Raw genomic sequence first — 13,714 nt, 5'->3', positions numbered from 1 at the left:
AGCATCGTCGACAGGACTGACTGCGGACCTTTGGTACAGAGCGTAGTGGAGGGTCTGAATCAGAGGCTGAGACGGTTCTGCGACCGTGTGGACTGCAGATTCCTCGACTTGCGCCATAGGGTGGTGGGGTTTCGGGTTCCGCTGGATAGGTCAGGAGTCCACTACACGCAGCAAGCGGCTACACGGGTAGCAGGTGCTGTGTGGCGTAGAATGTGCGGTTTTTTAGGTTAGATGGCCTCGGGCAAGTACAGAAAGGGCAACAGCCTCAAATGGTGGGGGGCAAAGTCAGGACATGCGGGGACCAAGCAGCAATCGGTATTGTAATTGTAAACTGTCGAAGCTGCATTCGTAAAGTACCGGAACTTCAAGCGCTGATAGAAAGCACCGAAGCTGAAATCTTTATAGGTACGGAAAGCTGGCTGAAGCCAGAGATAAATTCTGCCGAAATTTTTACAAAGGCACAGACGGTGTTTAGAAAGGATAGATTGCATGCAACCGGTGGTGGCGTGTTTGTCGCTGTTAGTAGTAGTTTATCCTGCAGTGAAGTAGAAGTGCATAGTTCCTGTGAATTATTTTGGGTAGAGGTTATACTCAACAACCGAGCTAGGTTAAAGATTGGCTCCCTTTACCGACCTCCGGACTCAGTAGCATTAGTGGCAGAACAACTGAGAGAAAATCTGGAATACATTTCACATAAATTTCCTCAGCAAGTTACAGTCTTAGGTGGAGATTTCTAGTTACCAGATATAGACTGGGATACTCAGATGTTTAGGAAGGTGGTAGGAACAAAGCATCGAGTGACATTATACTGAGTGCACTATCCGAAAATGACCTCGAGTAATTAAACAGACAACCGACTCGTGGAGATAACATCTTGGATCTACTGATAACAAACAGACCCGAACTTTTCGACTCACTAATCGGAGAACAGGGAATCAGTGATCATAAGGCCGTTGCAGCATCCCTGAATATGGAAGTAAATAGGAATATAACAAAAGGGAGGAAGGTTTATCTGTTTAGCAAGAGTAATAGAAGGCAGATTTCAGACTATCTAACAGATCAAAATGAAAATTTCTGTTCCGACACTGACAATGTTGAGTATTATGGAAAAAGTTCAAGGCAATCGTAAAATGCGTTTTAGACAGGTACGTGCCGAGTAAAACTGTGAGAGACGGGAAAAACCCACCGTGTTTCAACAACAAAGTTAGGAAACTACTGCGAAAGCTAACAGAGCTTCACTGCAAATCCAAACGCAGCCAAAACCTCTCAGAGAAACAGAAGCTAAACGATGTCTAAGTTAGCGTAAGGAGGGTTATGCGTGAAGCGTTCAGTGAATTCAAAAGTAAAATTCTATGTACCGACTCGACAGAAAATCGTAGGAAGTTCTTGTCTTACGTTAAATCAGTAAGTGGATCGAAACAGCATATCCAGACACACTGGGATGATGATGGCATTGAAACAGAGGATGACACGCATAAAGCACAAATACTAAACAACTTTTTCCAAAGCTGTTTCACAGACGAAGACCGCACTGCAGTTCCTTCTATAAATCCTCGCACGAACGAAAAAATGGCTGACATCGAAATAAGTGTCCAAGGAATAGAAAAGCAACTGAAATCACTCAACTGACGGGATACCAATTCGATTCTACACAGAGTACGCGAAAGAACTTGCCCCCCTTCTAACAGCCGTGTACCGCAAGTCTCTAGAGGAGCGGAAGGTTCCAAATGATTGAAAAAGAGCACAGGCAGTCCCAGTCTTCAAGAAGTGTCGTCTAGCAGATGCGCAAAACTATAGGCCTATATTCTGACATCGATCTGATGTAGAATTTTAGAACATGTTTTTTGCTCGTGTGTCATGTCATTTGTGGAAACCCAGAATCTACTCTGCAGGGATCAACATGGATTCCGGAAACAGCGATAGTGTGAGACCCAACTCGCTTTATTTGTTCATGAGACAGAAAATATTAGATACAGGCTCCCAGGTAGATGCTATTTTCCTTGACTTCCGGAAGGCATTCGATACAGTTCCACACTGTCGCCTGATAAACAAAGTAAGAGCCTACGGAATATCAGACCAGCTGTATGGCTGGATTGAAGAGTTTTTAGCAAACAGAACACAGCATGTTGTTCTCCATGGAGAGACGTCTACAGACGTTAAAGTAACCTCTGGCGTGCCACAGGGGAGTGTTATTGGGATTATTGCGTTTCACAATATATATAAATGACCTAGTAGATAGTGTCGGAAGTTCCATGCGGCTTTTCGCGGATGACGCAGTAGTATACAGAGAAGTTGCAGCATTAGAAAATTGTAGCGAAATGCAGGAAGATCAGCAGCGGATAGGCACTTGGTGCAGGGAGTGGCAACTGACCCTTATCATAGACAACTGTAATGTATTGCGAATACATAGAAAGATGGATCCTTTATTGTATGATTATATGATAGCGGAACAAACACTGGTAGCAGTTACTTCTGTAAAATATCTGGTACATAGAAAGATGGATCCTTTATTGTATGATTATATGATAGCGGAACAAACACTGGTAGCAGTTACTTCTGTCAAATATCTGGGAGTGTGCGTACGGGACGAATTGAAGTGGAATGATCATATAAAATTAATTGCTGGTAAGGCGGGTGCCAGGTTGAGATTCATTGGGAGAGTCCTTAGAAAATGTAGTCCAGCAACAAAGGAGGTGGCTTACAAAACACTCGTTCGACCTATACTTGAGTATTGCTCATCAGTGTGGGATCCGTACCAGGTTGGGTTGACAGAGAAGACAGAGAAGATCCAAAGAAGAGACGCGCGTTTCGTCACAGGGTTATTTGATAAGCGTAATAGTGTTACGGAGATGTTTAGCAAACTCTAGTGGCAGACTCTGCAAAAGAGGAGCTCTGCATCGCGGTGTAGCTTGCTGTCCAGGTTTCGAGAGGGTGCGTTTCTGGATGAGGTATAGAATATATTGCTCCCCCCTACTTATACCTCCCGAGGAGATCACGAATGTAAAATTAGAGAGATTAGAGCGCGCACGGAGTCTTTCCGGCAGTCGTTCTTCCCGCGAACCATACTCGACTGGAACAGGAAAGGGAGGTAATGACAGTGGCACGTAAAGTGGCCTCCGCCACACACCGTTGGCTCGCTTGCGGAGTATAAATGTTGATGTAAAAAGCCTTTTCTGCGCGATAGCAAGTGAGATGTTACCGAAGACAATGCCGCCAAAGCAGAGTTGCTAAACGCAGCCTTACGAAATGCCTTTACAAAAGAAGTCGAACTAAATGTTCCGGAATTCGAATCGAGAACAGTTGCCAACATGAGTAACATGTCCGAAAGAACAGACACCATCTTATATATGTGTATATATAGTTAAGGCTCACCGGCCACTTGACCATATTCTTCTTCTGTGCGAATGCACAAACAGTGCCCGAACTCTTACGGGAATCGGCAACGCGCCGCGAGTAATGAGTATAATGGGCGGGGGCACTACGAATGTAGTGCGGGACAATACATTGAGAATGTGGGTGTCGCAGTAGGCGTGCCAGAGATAAATCCCTGCAGTCGCGCTGTCCTCCGTGTCCTCGGTGGCTCAGATAGATAGAGCGTCTGCCATGTAAGCAGGAGATCCCGGGTTCGAGTCCCGGTCGGAGCACACATTTTCATCTGTTCCCGTTGTCGTATGTCAACGCCTGTAAGCAGCTAAGGGTGTTCATTTCATTGTAATTTCATTCTAACTAGCTGCATGGTCACCGATGGTATCTGCCCTTTCGGACATGTCCGAAAGAACAGATACCATCTTAGTATATATATCCTTACCTTATCGGCCGAGCTAATTTTCAACATTCGGCTATAGCATCACATCTCAAATGCTTCGATTCTCTTATATTCCGGTTTTCCTATAGCCTATGTTGCACTACCATACAATGCTCTACTCTAGAGGTATATTCTCAGAAATTTCTTCCTCAAATTAAGACATATGTTCGTTGTTAGAAGATCTCTCTTGGACAGGAATACATTTTTTTTTTCCAGTGCCAATCTTCTTTGATGTCCTCTTGCTCCGTCCGCCATTGGTTAGTTTGCTGCCTAGGTAGTAGTATTCTTTAACTTCATCTACTTCGTGACCACCAAGTGTTACGTTTCTCGCTGTTCACGTTTTTGCAACTTAGTTTCGTCTTCTGCGATTTACTCAATCCGTATTCATTAGTCATTAGATTGTTCATTCTATTCAGCAGATCATGTAATTCTCCTTCACTTTCTCTCAGGATAGCAATGTCATCAGCGAATCGCATCGTTGATATCTATCACCTTCAATTTTAATTCCACTCCTGAAGCTTTCTTTTATTTCCATCATTGCTTCTTCGATGCACAGATTGAACAGTAGGGGGGAAATACTACATCCCTGTCTTACTTCCTTTTTTATCCGAGCGCTTCGTTCTTGGTCGTCCATTCTTAGTATTCCCCCTTGGCTCTTAAACAAGTTGTATATTACCCGTGGCCGGCCGGTGTGGCCAGGCGGTTCTAGGCGCTTCAGTCTGCAACCGCGTGACCGCTACGGTCGCAGGTTCGAATACTGCCTCGGGCATGGATGTGTGTGATGCCCTTAGGTTAGTTAGGTTTAAGTAGTTCTAAGTTCTAGGCGACTGGTGACCACAGATGTTAAGTCCCATACTCCTCAGAGCCATTATATTACCCGTCTCTCCCTACAGTTTACCCTATTTTTCTCAGAATTTTCAACACCTTGTACCATTTCACATTGTCAGCGCTTTTACAGGTCAACAAATCCTTTTGACGTGTTTATATATTTCTTCCGTCTTGCTTTCATTATCAGACGCAACTTCAGAATTACCTCTCTAGTGCCTTTTCCGATTATAAAGCCACACTGATCATTATTAGTACATTCTCAATTTTCTTTTTCTTTTCGCTTTTTCTGTGTGTTATTCTAGTCAGCAAGTTGGATGAATGAGCTCTTGAGTTGATTGCGCGATAATTCTCGCACTTGTCAGCTCGTGTAGTCTTCGGAATTGTGCCGATGATATTTTTCCGGAAGTGAGATGGTATGTCGCCAGACTCATACATTCTACAAATAAACGTGAATAGTCGTTTCGTTGCCACTTTCCCCAATGATTTTAAAAATTCTGAAGGAATGTTATCTATTAATTGTGCCTTATTCGATATTTAGTCCCCCAAAGCACCCTTAAATTCTGATTCTAATACCCTGGATCCACTGTCTCTTCTAAATCGACCCCTGTTTCTTCCTCTATAACATCATACAAATCTTCCTCCTCATAGAGACCTTAAATGTACTCTTTCCACCTGTCGGCTCTTTCCTCTGCATTTAACAGAGGAATCCCGTTGCACTGTTAATGTTACCGACCTTGCTTTGACTTTCCCATATGCCATGTCAGTCCTTCCGACAATCATGTCTTTTTAGATTTTTTCACATTTTTCATGTAGGCATTTCGTCTCAGCTGCCGAGGACTTCCTATTTATTTCACTTGAAGTATTTCTTCTGTTACCAGTGGTTTCTTCTTATTTACCTTCTTTATACCCATGTTTTTCTTTCCAGCTTCTGTGATTACCCTTTTTAGAGATGTGTATTCCTCTCCAACTGTACTGCCAACTAAGCTATACCTTATTGCTGTATCTATAACCTTAGAGAACATCAAGCTTGTCTCGTCATCCCTTAGTACCTCTGTATCCAACTTCTTTGCGTATTGGTAATTCCTGAGTAATCTCTTGAACTTCAGCCTTCTCTACATCATTATTACGTTTTGACCTGAGCCTGTACCTACTCCTGTTTACGCCTTACTGTCCAGTATCTGATTTCGGAATCTCTGTCTCACCATGATGTAATCTAATTGAAATTTTACCGTATCGCTTGGTCTTTCCCAAGTATACCTCCTTCTCTTCTGACTCTCAGTATTCGCTATCACTAGCTGAAATTTATTACAGAAGACAATTAGTCTTTCTTCTCTAGCATTCCTTGTGCCAAGACCATATCTTTCTGTAATCTGTTATTCTACTCCTTCTCCTACAACTGCATTCCAGTCCCCCATAACTATTAGATATCCTCACATACTTTGTCTCTTATCGTCAGCTTGCGACGTCGCATGTATATCTGAACCATCGTTGTCCTATTTGTTTTGTCGCCGATTCTGACAAGAACAACCCTATCACTCAACTGTAACATTCTCTATGCCCTACCTTCCTATTCTTAGCGAATCCTATTCCCGTTATATCAGTTTCTGCTGCTGTTGATATTAACCTATACTCATCTGATCAGAAATCCTGGCCTTCTTTCTGTTTCACTTCACTGACCCCTACTACATCCAGATTGACCCTTTGCATTTCCTTTTCCAGATTTTCCCTACGACATTCAAGCTCCTGACATTCCACGTCCCGACTCGTAGAACGTTATCCTTTCGTTGGCTATTCAATCTTCTTCTCAGGGTCACCTCCCCTTTGGCAGTCGCCTTCCGGAAATGCGAATGTGGGACTATTCCGGGCTCTTTTGCCATTGGAGACATCATCATCACACTTTTTCAAATACAGGCCACCTGTCCGGTCGATACACGTTATGTCCCTTTAATGCAGCAGTTTCCATTTGCTTCTGCATCCTCATGCCACTGATCATTGTTAAGTCTTCCGCTTTTAGGGGCAGTTTCCCACCCCAGGACAAAACAGCTCCTTTAACCACTGTCCGCTCCTCCGCCCTCTTTGACAAGGCCGTCACTTCTTACGTCGGAAGTCTTCGGCCGGGAACGCTGATTATTAATCAAAAGTTAAGCGGTGGAGCGTTTCGAAATCGGGCCCAAGGGCGTTTTTATTGTAACAGGAAAACGCTACCCCTAGACCATGAAATATCCAGGCGTACATTATCAGTTTTATTCCTTTACCTCAGGAAAGATAAGTACTACTGCTATTAATTTCATTCTGATGCAGGTATGTAGTGCCTGTTCCTTCGGACGTGTCCAAAAGAACAGGCACGACAATGCATGTCTATGTCAAAAAGGCGACGGTCACCAAAGATGCACACCAAGAGGAATTCTTGCAGGAATAACCTAACCTAACCTAACCAAGGCTAGGAATTGAGGTCATCTGTCAAAAGGTGGGTTGAAGAATAGACCGATAGAAACAGTCCACAAGAAGGCTATGAGAAGTGATCTACAAAATATTTTATGTCGACCCGTTGCTGAATCTCATAGCATTTTATGAACTGAAACATAGTGAGACAGCTGAACAGAAATATCTCCATGCGCCAACCTACACCGATTCAGAACTCGCATATTTCTCCGATGACGGCAAGGAAAGCAGGACGCTGTAGTACACTACTGGCCATTAAAATTGCTACACCACGAAGAAGACGTGCTACAGACGCGAAATTTAACCGACAGGAAGAAAATGTTGTGATATGCAAATGATTACCTTTTCAGAGCATACACACAAGGTTGGCGCTGGTGGCGACACCTACAACATGCTGATATGAGGAAAGTTTCCAAACGATTTCTCATACACAAACAGCAGTTGACCGTCATTGCCTGCTGAAACGTTGTTGTTATGCCTCGTGTGAGGAGGAGAAATGCGTACCATCACGTTTCCGACTTTGATAAAGGTTGGATTGTAGCCTATCGCGATTGCGGTTTATCGTATCGCGACATTGCTGCTCGCGTTGGTCGAGATGCAATGACTGTTAGCAGAATATGGAATCGGTCGGTTCAGGAGGGCAATACGGAACGCCGTACTGGATCCCCTCGTATCACTAGCAGTCGAGATGACAGGTATCTTAACCACACGGCTGTAACGGATCGTGCAGCCACGTCTCGATCCCTGAGTCAACAGATGGGGACTTTGCAAGACAACAACCATCTGCACGAACAGTTCGACGAAGTTTGCAGCAGCATGGACTATCATCTCGGAGACCATTGCTGCGGTTAGCCTTGAAGCTGCATCACAGATAGGAGCGCCTGCGATGGTGTACTCAACGACGAATCTGGGTGCACGAATGGCAAAACGTCATTTTTCGGATGAATCCAGGTTCTATTTACAGCATCCTGATGGTCGCATCCGTGTTTGTCGACATCGCAGTGAACGCACATTGGAAGCGTGTATTCGTCATCGCCATACTGGCGTATCACCCGGCGTGACGGTATGGGGTGCGATTGGATACACGTCTCGGTCACCTCTTGTTCGCATTGACGGCACTTTGAACAGTGGACGTTACATTTCAGATGTGGCTCTACCCTCCATTCGATCCCTGCGAAACCCTACATTTTAGCAGGAAATGCACGACGCATGTTGCAGGTCCTGTACGGGCCTTTCTGGATACAGAAAACGTTCGACTGCTGCCCTGGTCAGTACATTCTCCAGATCTCTCACCAATTGAAAACGTCTGGTTAATGGTGGCCGAGCAACTGGCTCGTCACAATACGCCAGTCACTACTCTTTATGAACTGTAGTATCGTCTTGAAGCTGCATGGGCAGCTGTACCTGTACACGCCATCCAAGCTGTGTTTGACTCAAAGCCCAGGCGTATCAAGGCCGTTATTACAGCCAGAGGTGGTTGTTCTGGGTACTGATTTCTCGGGATCAATGCACCCAAATTGCGTGAAAATGCAATCACATGTCAGTTTTAGTGTAATATATTTGTGCTATGAATATCCGTTTATCATCTGCATTTCTTCTTGGCGTAGAAATTTGAATGCCCATTAGTGTATTTGTAGACTTTCAAAAAGCATTTCACTCGGTCCCTCACAGACGCTTATTAACAATACTAAAATCACAACTGGTTTCCAATGAATTTTGTGTCTATGCTGAGGATTTCTCGATAAGGAGCACGCAGCATGATATCTTGCATGGAGAGATGCAGAAATAACTACACTGAGTAAGTGTTTTTGTAACATTACTGTTCATGTCGCCTATTAAAGACATGGAAAACATTATTAATAGTAACCGCCGACTTTCTGCGTATTATGTAGCTGTTTATAATGAAGTTATGCCGGGAAAAAGCTGTGCAATTATTCAGGCAGATCTTGGTACCCTTTCAGTGATGTGCAAAAATTGATCACTTTCTTAAAATGTCCATAAATGTAAGGCTATGCCTTCCACAAAACGAAAAAACTTTTGTATCCTATTACTTCAATATTGACAAGTGACACCTGGAATTAGATAACTCATACCGGAATGTGATACTGTGTGTTGATGTGAAATTGAAAGATGACGAAGCCTCAGTCGTAGATAATGCATATGTAGGCTTCGATTGTTTGCTATAATACTAGGAAAATGCAGTTAGTTTGCAGTGAGGACTACTTACAAATATTCGTGTGATCTGTTGTATAATATAACTTAAGTGTGCGGAACCTATACCAGATAATAATGTCAGGGGATATAAAGCGTATACAGAGTAGCACGAAGGGTCACAGGTCGACCGGTGTGGCCGAGCGGTTCTAGGCGCTACAGTCTGGAACCGCGCGACCGCTACGGTCGCAGGTTCGAATCCTGCCTCGGGCATGTGTGTGTGTGCTGTCCTTAGGTTAGTTAGGTTTCAGTTGTTCTAAGTTTTTTTTTTTTTTATTATTATTCGTCATATATTCGATATTCGAGCTGTCTCTGAGATGCTGAAACCTGAACTGGATGTCGCTGGAATACGTTAGGCAACTATCTCGCAAAGACGTACACAAACAAGTTCAAAATCCAATATAGACCGTATAATGCATTGCTCCAATAAGAACCACGAAGTATAATCTGAAACCATTTTCAAAATCTTTCTTCTTGCGCATCTTTCGCGAATAGGATACAACTGAACCGTAATACGTATACAGGGTGGTTCATTGATCGTGACCGCGCCAAATATCTCACGAAGTAAGCGTCAAACGAAAAAAGTACAAAGAACGAAACTTCTCTAGCTTGAAGGGGGAAACCAGATGGCGCTAAGGTTGGCTGGCTAGATGGCGCTGACATAGGTCAAACGGATATGAACTGCCTTTTTTAAAAATAGGAACCCGAATTTTTTATTACATTTTCGTGTGGTACGTAAAGAAATATGAATGTTTTAGTTGAACCACTTTCTTCGCTTTGTAATAGATGGCGCTGTAATAATCACAAACATATGGCTTACAATTTTAGACGAACAGTTGGTAACAGGTAGGGTTTATGAAATTAAAATACAGAACGTAGGTACGTTTGAACATTCTGTTTCGGTTGTTCCAATATGATACATGTACCTTTGTGAACTTATCATTTCCGAGAACGCATGCTGTTACAGCGTGATTACCAGTAAATACCACATTAATGCAATAAATGCTGAAAATGATGACCGTCAACCTCAATGCATTTGGCAGTACGTGTAACGACATTCCTCTCGGCAGCGAGTAGTTCGCCTTCCGTAATGTTCGCACATGCATTGACAATGCGCTGACTCATATTGTCAGGCGTTGTCGGTGTATCACGACGGCAAATATCCTTCAACTCTCCCCACAGAAAGAAATCCGGGGACGCCAGATCCGGTGAACGTTCGGGCCATGGTATGGTGCTTCGACGACCAATCCACCTGTCATGAAATATGCTATTCAGTACCGCTTCAACCGCACGCGAGCTATGTGCCGGACATCGATCATGTTGGAAGTACATCGCCATTCTGTCATGCAGTGAAACATCTTGTAGTAACATTGGTATAACATTACATAGGAAATCAGCATACACTGCACCATTTAGATTGCCATAGATAAAATGGGGGCCAATTATCCTTCCTCCCTTAGTGCCGCACCATACATTAACCCGCCAAGGTCGCTGATGTTCCACTTGTTGCAGCGATCGTGGATTTTCCGTTGCCTAATAGTGCATATTTTGCCGGTTTACGTTACCGCTGTTGGTGAATGACGCTTCGTAGTCGTCATGCAATTCCTGGTGTATAGAAATATGGTACGGGTGCAATCGATGTTGATGTAGCATTCTCAACATCGACGTTTTTGAGATTTCCGATTCTCCCGCAATTTGTCTGCTACTGATGTGCGGATTAACCGCGACAGCGGCTAAAACACCTACTTGGGCATCATCATTTATTGCAAGTCATGGTTGACGTTTCACATGTGGCTGAACACCTAACTATCCGGCGAACGGTCCGGACACTTGGATGATGTCGTCCAGGATACCGAGCAGCATACATAGCACACGCCCGTTGGGGATTTTGATCACAATAGCCATACATCAACACGATATCGACCTTTTCGGTAATTGGTAAACGGTCGATTTTAACACCGGTAATGTATCACGAAGCAAATACCGTTCGCACTGGCGGAATGTTACGTGATACCACGTACTTATACGTTTGTGACTATTACAGCGCCATCTATCACAAAGCGAAAAAAGTGGTCCAACTGAAATATTTATATTTCTTTACGTACTACACGAATATGTAATAAAAAATGGGCGTTCCTGTTTAAAAAAATGCAGTTCATATCCGTTTGACCTATGGCAGCACCATCTAGCGGGCCAACCATTGTGCCATCTGGTTTCCCCCTTCAAGCTAGACGAGTTTCGTTCTTTGTAGTTTTTTCGTTTGATGCTTATTTCGTGAGATATTTGGCCCGGTCACTATCAATGGACCACCCTGTATAATGAGGAGCAGTCGCTGCCATTCATTTCACATTACTTTGCAGAGTACAGGTATGAATGAAATTATACAATGAAGAGATGTTACCACCTAGAAACAACCAGCAAGATACGTATTACGCAGTGTGGAGGTGTAATCATAGAGGAAATGTTTTGCTTTTTTTAGCATTGGTTCTTCATACTACGTTCCTAGTACATCTTTACTGGACAGCTGACAAGATGCATTCATAAAAGGCCGCGTGGTTTAGCCTGATCGTTTACGGTTCTGGTAACTTAAACAAAAAAGTAAATATGGAAGCATAATTAATTGTAGTGCTGAAGTCTAGTAGAATTAGAAAAACTGATGATAACATCAGACCTGAACTGTCATATATCTGAGGCCAAACTCTTGAATCACGGTCGCTAATTCTATACAGGATATCACAAAAGAATAGCCAATATTCAGGGATATGACAGCAACTATCAGTAGAATCCAAAAATGTGTAACATGTAAGTGCTCTAAAATGCAAGCATACCTTAAAAGCAATGAGTACTTGTTCAGTGGAAGAGATGTGTTTCACAGTAGCGTAGATGAACAACGGCTCATACCTCACAAGGAATGAGTTTTAGAGCCCAGTGTTTGCATGACTTTTCGGCTTCGAATGATCGACCATTCCTCTTGGAACATCCTGCATATAACGTAGACAGTTAAATTTAGTGTAATGATAGACTGAATCAAAATGAAACGCATTTCAGTTGTTAAGAAATTTTTAAAATGTTGTGATAAAACTTGGCAATACTGATTACTCCTGCGTTCTAAAGCATGTAAATTTTACGTCAGTAAAGATTCATTGGTGATTTTAGAAAGCAGCGTGTTGTACAAGTTAAGAATTCAGTATGACGTAAGGCCCTGAAGTGTTGTCAGTCAACCTCGCTGTAGCCACTCATAGTCATCGTAGCATTGAATCAAGGGGGCTTTAGCAACACATGGAGAACCTCCCTCATTGTGATCTGGACTGGGTGAAAAAGGCATGAAGTGTCTGTAGACCATAACGAACAAATTGATTGCCACCAAATGTCAGGCCTGCCGCTGTGGCCGAGCGGTTCTAGGCGCTTCAGTCCGGAACCGCGTGACGGCTACGGTCGCAGGTTCGAATCCTGCCTCGGGCATGCATGTGTGTGTGATGTCCTTAGGTTAGTTAGGTTTAAGTAGTTCTAAGTTCTAGGGGACTGATGACCTCAGTTTAAGTCCCGTAGTGCTCAGAGCCATTTTTTTGAACCAAATGTCAGACTGGCGAAAGACATACAGTTACCTTGCTTTCACAATCGCAAAACCGAAAAATCATATGTAAGCTATTTAACTAACTTTCTGCAACTTTAAGGGAACGTTCAGTATGCTACCTCCGAAATCTCTGATTACTGGAATCATAACAGTAAACGGATGACAGACAGAAAAAGAAATCTTGTTTCTAATCTGAAATTATGACTCTGGATGACATGTTCTGTAGACTAACATTTAAACAGTCGCTGATAGTGTAGGTAGTGTACTTCACAAACATGTTTACTTCATTGTTAAAATAGTTTGAGTACAGACAGAGATTAACGTTTTATCTTTTTTATAAAATTTAAGCTACTACTTTACCTACCAATCTGTTAACGGTCAGCCTGCACACTTACACACCCCAACATTTCGACGGAAAGGATCAAAATTATCTAGGACAGATGTAAGAAACTAATGCTGAACTTTCCATGATTTATCTTATCGCAATCCCGATGTTTCTGGTAACACAAGCGAGAGTCCAAATGGTACTGCTTACACACCGCCTGTTTTCTTAATTATTTATTGCTTTATCAATGCCCTGCGCATCTTCCAAGATCGGGTTCTTTGTGGCAATCCTTTAAATATGTGGCAATGTTTACGAACACTGCTGTACTCTCAGACCACTTTGAATTTTCATCTTGATTTAAAGTATTCAAGAAAGCTCATGTCTGTGATTATGTAGAAACGTTCTAACGGGCAATGTAGTGTTGGCCTATGTACTGCAAGCAGACGAAAACATTTATCAGGCTTTGCTGAGTGAGTAAATATTTCAAATGGCTGTCTGTTTTTGAAAAAGAAGTCGTTTTATCTGAACA

At 43.0% G+C, this 13,714-nt stretch overlaps 1 protein-coding gene across 3 annotated transcripts in view; it reads left to right on the top strand.

Annotated features, from left to right (window-relative positions):
• LOC126235674 (UDP-glucosyltransferase 2-like) overlaps positions 1-13,714 on the top strand; it is a 112,861-nt gene that overhangs the window by 51,982 nt on the left and 47,165 nt on the right. The gene's annotated exons all lie outside the window — the stretch shown is intronic.

This window comes from Schistocerca nitens, chromosome 2 (genome assembly GCF_023898315.1).
Source record: "Schistocerca nitens isolate TAMUIC-IGC-003100 chromosome 2, iqSchNite1.1, whole genome shotgun sequence".
Classification (NCBI taxonomy): domain Eukaryota; kingdom Metazoa; phylum Arthropoda; class Insecta; order Orthoptera; family Acrididae; genus Schistocerca; species Schistocerca nitens.
This window is presented reverse-complemented; position numbering and strand designations above follow the sequence as displayed.